At 42.3% G+C, this 9,516-nt stretch overlaps 1 long non-coding RNA gene across 1 annotated transcript in view; it reads left to right on the forward strand.

Annotated features, from left to right (window-relative positions):
- Positions 1-946, forward strand: part of LOC115086033 — a 106,235-nt gene extending 105,289 nt beyond the window's left edge. The window contains exon 3 of the long non-coding RNA XR_003855021.1: positions 287-946. This is a non-coding gene — a long non-coding RNA (uncharacterized LOC115086033). The remainder of the gene's footprint in view (positions 1-286) is intronic.
- The last annotated feature ends 8,570 nt before the right edge of the window (positions 947-9,516 follow it).

The raw sequence follows: 9,516 nt of genomic DNA on the forward strand, positions 1-9,516 counted from the left end.
GGAGCAGTTTTAAAGGGTCGGGGTGGATTTAGGGCTTGTTTATGTGTATCGTTTTCCCCACCCTCCCCCAAAACGATAAGAGAACCCCACAAACAATTTTGTGGGGTTTTCCTATCAGTTTTGGGGAGCCCCCGATTTCTGACAACTTTGAAAATACGATTCACATCCCTAGTATTAAGTATAACCAAGCTGGCAAGGCAACACTTAGTATAATGTATAGTTTCACTGACCAAAAGACTTTATCACGTTAGTGATGTCAGTAATCCTGTTTTTCATTTATTTAAAGTACAGCATTGGAGAAGATCAGCACATTTTGATAAAAAGAGTTCCTGAGATGGAATCTACCAGTGCCTTTCAGCAAATGCAAACAACACCCCTTATCATTGACTCCCAGACTTGGTGAGAGGACGAAGAACCAGCGTACCCTAATACCAGCACATTCTACTAAAATTACTCAAATAAGCACACAGATAAGTGTATACTGACACCTCAGCCACTAGAAAGTCTAGCTAGACCAACAGCCACTTATACCTTCAGAGAGTTTTAAAGAAAAAGAAAGGGCACTCACAACTAGAAAAGGCAATAATGAATATCACAAAGAGAGAGAATGAGAGAGAGAGAGAAAGGAGATTAAAGAAATAAAATTAAAGAGTGACAGAAAAAGCAAAAGGAGACAACAGGAGAAAGAGAGACACAAATAGTTACATACTTATCAGAGAAGTCTCCTAGTAATCTTGACATTCATCAGCTGGCTGCAGTAACAGCATCTGGAAAAGAATTTACACAAAGATTCAGCTTTTTAAAAAAAAAACCTATTGATTTAAATCTTCATCTTTAAAGGAGAGGACATATCTGATAGTTATCTTGGTTTATATTCAGAACCCGTTCTGTTAGTTCCTGGAGCTAAGAAAAGGAATAAGAAAAGAGTTCTCATTAGTTAACATGTATATGAACACCTGTTATCCTGTTTTGTAGTTAAGATATTATTCATGGTAGATAACAACACTGATAATTCTTGATTGAAAATAAAATGTATCAGTTTTGAAGTATCTTGAATGCTTTAAGGGTTTTCATCTGTTTACATTTAAATTTTGCTTTTGTAATTTGGCTTCTACCTTCCTCCTCTACCCTAAGGGACATGTTGGGTGGTTTTGGATTCATTTTTTCCATTTTAAAGGAGATTCAGTTAAAGGAGAATTCTCTTTCTGTCCTCCCCTTCTTGGTTTCCTTCATAGGGTGACCCCCTCCAATAACATCTTGAAACTCATTTTCATTATTGTGCCTCATTCACTGGGGGGGGGCGCATTATATTATGCCAAAAGGGCAGGGGGTTAGATAAGTTTGTATAAGAACAGGATTACGTCTCCATGCAAACAATAGGGTAATACCAGGACTGACTGAGCTTGTCCTCCTTGACATTGGAGATACATGGTCACCCTAGTTATAGGATGCAATTTTGCTTTAAACATATGATGGACACAGGGACTATTTTATTTTTACCATTATAATCTACTTACTATATATAGATTCCAAGTATTCAGCAAAGCTTTGATTTATGTGGGATTCAAGCACACTCCAAGAACAGTTCTCTAAGTATCACCACGAATGAAGCTATTTTCATCTCTTCAGAATAAAACCATTTTCAAAATTGGTTGGTATTATTTGTAAAGCTTGTTTCCTACTATGATGAGATGGCCAAGAACATTTACTGATTCTAAAGAAGAAATCCAATTAGAAACACTTGGCTTAAGAAAAGAGTAAATCTGCAGCTCTCTGCTTTAAATAGAAAAAGAGAAGTTATTGTAAAGAAGGCACTACAAATTGAAGAGCTACTACAATGTTTCACAGTGCGTTTGCGATTAATTCATAAAACCTTGAAGTAAGATAACCACTTGAAGTTAACTATTTAGATTCATACAAAAAAAAAAGGGACTGGCTGGTTCACCCAAAAACTGTCAATAAATGACAAGTGTGATTTCAGTTCCATGACTCAATTATCAAGTGAAAAGTAGGGGGGCAGATTTTAAAAGCCCTACGCGCGTAAATCCAGGAGGATTTACACGCGTGGGTGGTTATGCGCACCGGGCCTATTTTCAAAAGGCCCAGCGGCACACGTAAAGCTCCAGGATACGCATATGTCTCGGGGCTTGAAAAAAGGAGTGGGGCTAGGGGCTGTCCAGGGGCGGTCAGGGGGCATGGGTGTGGCCAGAGGCCTCCATACGGCTGCTGGGCCGGGGGATCACACGCCGGCACTTGGCTGGCGCGCGCAAGTTATGCCTGCCTCTGGTAGGCGTAACTTCCACAACAAAGGTAAGGGGGGGGGGGGGTTTGGGCTGGGGGTGGGACAGGTAGGGGAAGGGAGGGGAAGGCGGGGGGTGGAGAGAATGGGGAAAGCCAGCTGGTCTCCCCGAGGGCACGGCGTGCGCAAGTTGCACTAGTGTGCACCATCTTGCGTGCGCCGACCCTGATTTTATAACATGCGTGCGGCTGCGCGCGCATGTTATAAAATCGGGTGTACATTTGTGCGCGCCGGGTAGCACACACAAATTCAGGCTGCACGCGTAGGTTTTATAATCTGCCCCTATGTGTACAAGTTTGGTAATGTATAAGCATATACTACTTACAAAATACTAATTTGTGTGTGAACTTACAAACCCTGACTTGAAATATCCTAAATCACCCTTTTCTTTCCCTTTAACATTTATATCCAACACTGAAAGTACTTGCATACTTCAGGCTTTTAGAAAATACTACTTGCAAGCATACATGCTATTTATGAGCATTACTTCCAATTTTACATGCTGAAACCTTTCGAAAATGTATCCTTGCCCCAAACAAATCAAGACCCACAGGCAAGACAAATAAATTAGTGGTTATAACCAATGTTATTTTAGTAATAGTACAGTGATCCTCAACCTAGTCTAACGGGTCTCCCTAGATTGTCTGGTTTTCATGATATCCATACTGAATATGCATGAGATATATTTGCATTTATTGAGTCTGTGAGTCAGGTTAATGTTGGCAAACATGTCTCACAGCATGGTAGAACAAGACAAAGCATCCCATTCAGGTTCTCATGCATTTTCTTTCCTGGGTGCAAACAATTTACAGAAACAAAAAAGGCCCAGGGAACTAAGAAGGCCAGGAGCTGCTGACTGAGGAGTCTGGTCGGTGTGGTGAGAGCCTCATGGCCATGAGCTGCATTGCCATGGTGAGGTGCTCTTGTGTCTCATTGAGGTGACCCATCGTACAGAGCAGACTTCTGAGGTCAGCTCGGATCCCTGTTAGTCATAGAACATGACTTCCTGTAGGAATTCTCCTCTTACTGAAGGCAGATTTTTATCTTCATTGCATTTCATCCTACTGGGCAGCTGAATGTACAAGGTCCTCTTTATAGTACACTTCCAGCACCCTTCACCTACCATTGTGCAACCATAAGGTCCCACAATAATCCAACCATATACTGTATGTTATATAGTGGTTTTAAAAAATCAGACCTGTTGGGATGCCTGTAAGACTGGGTTGATAACCACTCTTATAATATTAATTTTGGAGTTTGTGGTATGGAAGAAATACATTGAAATTGAAAACGCAGCACCCTGCTGTATTAAAGGGTGGTGTAAGATAGAGTTCTGTGGGGAAAACAGAAAATAGTTCATGCTGATGATTGCAAGAATTTTACCCATGGGGAGGACAAGTTTTCAAAGAAATTTCTCAGATAACTAAGCAGTTAGTTTGGTTTATTCCTGGGCTGAAATTGCCCTCCTTCCTGCAGCAAAATCTAGCCACTGAGCTTTGTAAGGTTGGATTTTGCTGTAGATTAAATGGGGTGGGGGTGGGGGCAAGACCCAAGGGGCAGGGTGAAGGAAGGAATATACGTGTAATGACCCTTTGGGATCATTAACAGTAGTGCCCTTAGTTTACTCATTTACGGGCCGATTCAGTAAAGTCTGCAAACGCCAGCTCTCCCGGCACGCACATAGGCCACTCGCTTGTGCGCGCGATACAGTATTTAAATGAGGCCGCGGTGTAGAAACGGGCAAAAGGAGGCGCTAGGGACACTAGCGCATCCCTAGCGCCTCCTTTGGCCCGGAGCGGCGGCTGACAGCGGGTTGACATCCCGACGCTCCAATTTTGCCGGCGTCGTTTCTCGAGCCTGCTGACAGCCACGGGCTCGGAAACCGGGACGCCGGCAAAATTGAGCGTCCGGTTTTCGACCCGACAGCCGCCGGCCAACTTCAAATTTATTTTTTTTTTACTTTTTTTACCCTTCGGGACCTCCGACTTAATATTGCCATGATATTAAGTCGGAGGGTGCACAGAAAAGCAGTTTTACTTTTTACTGCTTTTCTGTGCACTTTCCCGGTGCCCGAAGAAATTAGCGCCTACCTTTGGGTAGGCGCTAATTTCTGAAAGTAAAATGTGCAGCTTGGCTGCACATTTTACTTACTGAATTGCGCGGGAATACCTAATAGGGCCATCAACAGGCGCTATTAGGTTCGGCGGGTTGGACGCGTGCTTTCCGCCCCTTACTGAATAAGGGGTAAGGGAAAACGCGCGTCCAATGGCAGGTTAACAGTGCGCTCCGTCAGAGCGCACTGTACTGTATCGGCCCGCTAGCTAGGGACAGTGAGGTTTAGTAATTAGGGGAGTCACTATTCAGCATAGCCCTTCCCTTTGAGGGAGCTGGGATAGCCGTCACCCTGGTGAGGCAATAAAAGCAGCTCGCTACTGAGAGACTGGAGGCAGTGCTTTTGAATTTCAGAGTTAGGTGGCAGTGCAAGAACATTTTCTGATTTGGTTTTGGCCTGCTTAGAGAATCCAGGCAAGCCCTGCCTGGAGATCCTGAGGTAGGCTGGGAGGCTGCACTACCAGTCCACTAACTGGCTGGTTGGGCTTCCTCTGGGTTGTTTTCGGGTTTTTGGTGGACATTTTTCATGGTAGGAAGCATTGTGAGACTCCTGGATGTCACCTGGGTAAAGGGCATGGGGAACTCTTACCCTGGGAGGGCCCAAGATAAGGAAGACCTGCCCTCGTAACCTTTTTAGGGGCCAGAGGAATGGTGGCATCCTGATTCAAGGACATTTTGGTGTTGTTGGTATACGTTTTGGGGAAGAGGATTTTGTTAGAAGAGCCAGGAGGAAGTGTTTTTTGGCACCCTTCCTACCTAAAGAGGAATATAGAGAGCTGCATATTCTTAAGAGGATCCCTTCCATTCTGGGATTCAAGATGTAGTAAGAGAGACTGAGAGTGTGAGAGCAGAACTGTAGTTAAAACCAATCTGAAACCTATTGAGGACTCCCAATTGGAATCTTTACCCCTAGGGAGAGATGAATTGGACTCTCTGTGCAGATATTATATTTTACTCTTTATCAGTGTTGGAGGAGCTTTTCCTGCACACACAAGGATACCCAGCCCACCTGGGATCTTCACTTATCCTTGGAGGGTAAATGCTTCCCTTGCCCTGGTAGTGGAGACCCATGCACAGATAGAGGGAAAGAGATAATCTATAGTTCTAAGGACTGTGTTAACTGAGCCATACACTCTTTCTGATTCACCATCAGTATCACATTTTTTTTGGACACTAATCCAGAGCCTCCAATGTTTTATTGACACTTGCAACATCCACAGTGGGGAAAGAAAACATATCTTTCACAGGGAAAAGAGTTGTAAAGGCACCCTATCACTCTGGGCCCTGAAAGGAGATTTCCTGTCCCCCTGCTAACAAAGGACTCAGGCCCTGGGGGATAGAGAGTTGTACAAAGAGCTAGCCTGTGTTCCAGCCCCAAGAAAAGTACAAATTCTTTTGTAGCCCCCATCTGTGTTAAGTCAGCACTGAGAGATGGGGTTACATATGCATGGAGATTTCATTTTGAAATCTCTACATGTACTTTACCAGATGTATTTCACAGCCATGGTAAAGCAAGTGCAAAGTTCACCAGCCCTTTTGTAGTCATGATCTTTGCTGACCTGAATTTTCAAAGGGTAACTCCCCAGGGAGTTAGCTTGCAAGTCTTGTACCTGTGGATTTGGAAACTACTCAGGCTGCAAGGAAATTGCTTTCTTAAAACTTGGGATCAGCTACTAAGGAAATTATCATAGAAAATCCAGCAAACTGTAAGTATTTACTGGGTTAGTTTTCTTCTTGCCTTTTTCCATCCATTCCTTTGCTTAGCTTTGCCCCTTGGCCTTATCTCTGAGGTTACCTCCAATGCTCCTCCTATTGTCTTTTGTCTCAGGTGTACAAGGTGGACCTGGAAGAAACCTACATCCCCATGCCTTATCTATTTTCTGCAGACTTACTGTTTCCATGCTAATCATCCCAGGAAAGGTTGGAGGAATAAGCAAGAGAAAAGCCATATTGTTCCCTAATATTCCTAAATGAAGCAAGAACAATTTTTAGTGAGATTATCTGCATAGCAATGCACATACTCATTTTTCAGTCCTCACAAACCTATCCACATTTCAACCACAAAGTACCCACATATATTGTCTTTGAATATTGACTTGCTAAACAGGTAAAAGGATGTGCAGACACTTGTACAGTGCTAAAATAGGGAGTAAGTAATGCTAAGTTCTTAATGCAGCTCATGTTCAATGAGTCTGGTTTTCAAATTTCTCATGGTTTTTTCCCACATAAAATAAGTTGCAAGGACAAATAATCACATAGACCACATGTGAAGAGTGCCAATCAATCAGATGTTTAATTGAGATGACAGAACTGCCAACTTTTCAAGCTGAGTAATTATGGATACAGATCTATTTATTTATTTGGATTTGATCATGTACCTTTACAAAGCAGAGCACAGAAGGAGAACGATAACTACAATAATCAACATATCACAAAACTGTAGCGGTCACGATGGACGGAGCGCTAGGGGGCACTCTCCATTGCGGGAGTAGGGATGTGCGCCTTTGCAGTGAGACTTCCCTGCTGGGAAGACTGAATAAACCTGGAGACCCTGGCCCTCTACTGGTCTTGCATGCTTCCATGAGGCCACCAACGCAATGGTGAACGGTCCTCCGACCGTTCCAAGCCTTTTCGGACTGGCCGCTGGGTAATGGCCAGAAGCGGCAGGCCAGACAGAGGACAAGGTTGGGCAGCTTGGGCAGCAGATTCACAGAACCAGCAGGGGGCAATTAGATCATTTAAGGGCTGTGCATAGACAGGAAACAGCACATTGGAAGGCTGTGTCAAAGCAGAATAGACTCTGTTCAAGCATCTAGCTAACAGATAAGGAACATTTTAATTTCTAATTTCAGAGTGCTTTTGTGATAGAATATATTGCTGTCTGTACTTCATATTTCTCTCTCTCTGCTTTTAGATATTGAGATTGTATATTAATTTTGCTGTGGGTTAATTATTTCAAGACAAAAAAAACAAACACAAAAAATTCCTGTTGAGATACTCCTGTCTCTATAATCACTTTACACCTTAATCTCTATCTTTAACTACATATAGCTGTTATTAAAAATCACTGTTTGTCTAGATATAAGCATTGGGGCCAAAAATTGATGTGGAGTGAGTTTTAAAGCAAAACTGAAAGCATTACTGAAACAGCATTACTGAAACAGCCTTGGGCAGCAGACTCACAGAACCAGCAGGGGCAATTAGATCATTTGAGGGCTGTGCTCAGCCAGAACACAGGAAATACTAAAGCCTCTTGTGTCCATCTACGTAAAAAAGTTTAACATAGTAAGCCAATCTGGGGGAGGCTATTGTCAAACGCAATAGCAGATACAGGGTCCTGAGAGCAACCTTGACCAAGGGTAACTGTTTAACTCCCTCCCACCCTGCCCCACTACCCATCCACCCCTGGGGTTTTGTTTCTGTTATAATCTGCCTGCATACATAATTTTTCACCGTTATAGGCTGGTAATTTGGTAATTCCTTAAGTGTTATCCATCAAATTTACAAAAATGAGGACTATCCAATGCAACGGCTGTGGAGCCTTTATATTGAGGGTAATTATATGGAAACTTAAGGCTTGCCCCATTTGTTCAGAACTCTCTACCTTGGAAAAGGAACTGGCTGGTTAAAGCTGAATTAGCTTCAATAAAGAAAATCCCAGCCACTTTACATTATTCAGGAATTAATTACCCATTACCACAGAATAACCAAAAGTCAAGGAAAAAGAGCTTTACTGTGGGCTCAGGAAGGATAAGACCTGTGACCCACAGACACCCGTTATTGACAGCTGTGCAGCCCACAACTCTACACCCCCACCCCCCCACTCACACAGGGCATTAAGGAACTCAAAAAACAGTATTTCAGTGGGCTCTGGAAGAATTAGACCTGTGATCCAGAGACACACACTGTATCAAGTGCAACAAATACAAAATTCCTTCTCTGTACTAAATACTGAAGAAGTTCTTGAGACCACAACAATTTATTAAAAACAAAACTTCTATACCTTACCCTTCACTCATACCATTCATATCATTCATACCTCATAAAAGGTATGAATGGTATGAGAAGATATCAGTACATCAGTGTATAATTATAAATGATTTAATATGGCAACATATCCAGTGTTGAGAGAATTATAATTCCCTGAAGAAGCCCATATTTTTGGGCGAAACGAGAATCTCGGTGGATTAATTAATTAATAATATTCCAATGGATATTTGTTTTGACGTTAAATCGATGTAATGAGGGAGAATGAAATGTATTATGGATTTCTAATGATATTTGTCCTTATTGAATTGTTACTGCACTAGTTATTCGATGTTATACGAGGGCTGTTTTTATGAGGTATGAATGGTATGAGTGAAGGGTAAGGTATGGAAGTTTTGTTTTTAATAAATTGTTGTGGTCACATAGTGGGATCTATATAAAATGGTTGTTAAATAATGAGTGACAAAATATATGTATAATAAAAAGGGTTAGGACTTTTCAGCTTGGAGAAGAGAAGGCTGAGGGGGAATATGATAGAGGGTGTTTTAAAAAATCATGAGAGGTCTAGAACAGGTTAATATGAATCATTTATTTACTCTTTCAGATAATAGAAAGACTAGGGGGCACTCCATGAAGTTAGCATGTGGCACATTTAAAACTAATCGGAGAAAGTTCTTTTTTACTCAATGCACAATTAAACTCTGGAATTTGTTGCCAGAGGATGTGGTTAGTGCAGTTAGTGTAGCTGTGTTTAAAAATGATTGGATAAGTTCTTGGAGGAAAGTCCATTACCTGCTATTAATTAAGTTGACTTAGAAAATAGTCACTGCTATTACTGGCAGCAGTAGCATGGAATATACTTAGTTTTTGGATACTTGCCAGGTTCTTATGGCCTGGATTGGCCACTGTTGGAAACAGGATGCTGGGCTTGATGGACCCTTGGTCTGACCCAGTATGGCATGTTCTTATGTTCTTAAGGACTCCTCTCTTCATTGTGGAGAGGACACGGCTCTTCTTTTGGCTGGGCCCATGCTCCTCTTGGCCATGTGGCCCAGTCCCTGCTCCTCTTTCGCCACAAGGTCCGAACTGCCAATGTTGCTTCTCTCTTCAGCCATGTG

Source organism: Rhinatrema bivittatum, chromosome 2 (assembly GCF_901001135.1).
Source record: "Rhinatrema bivittatum chromosome 2, aRhiBiv1.1, whole genome shotgun sequence".
NCBI classification, from domain to species: Eukaryota; Metazoa; Chordata; class Amphibia; order Gymnophiona; family Rhinatrematidae; genus Rhinatrema; species Rhinatrema bivittatum.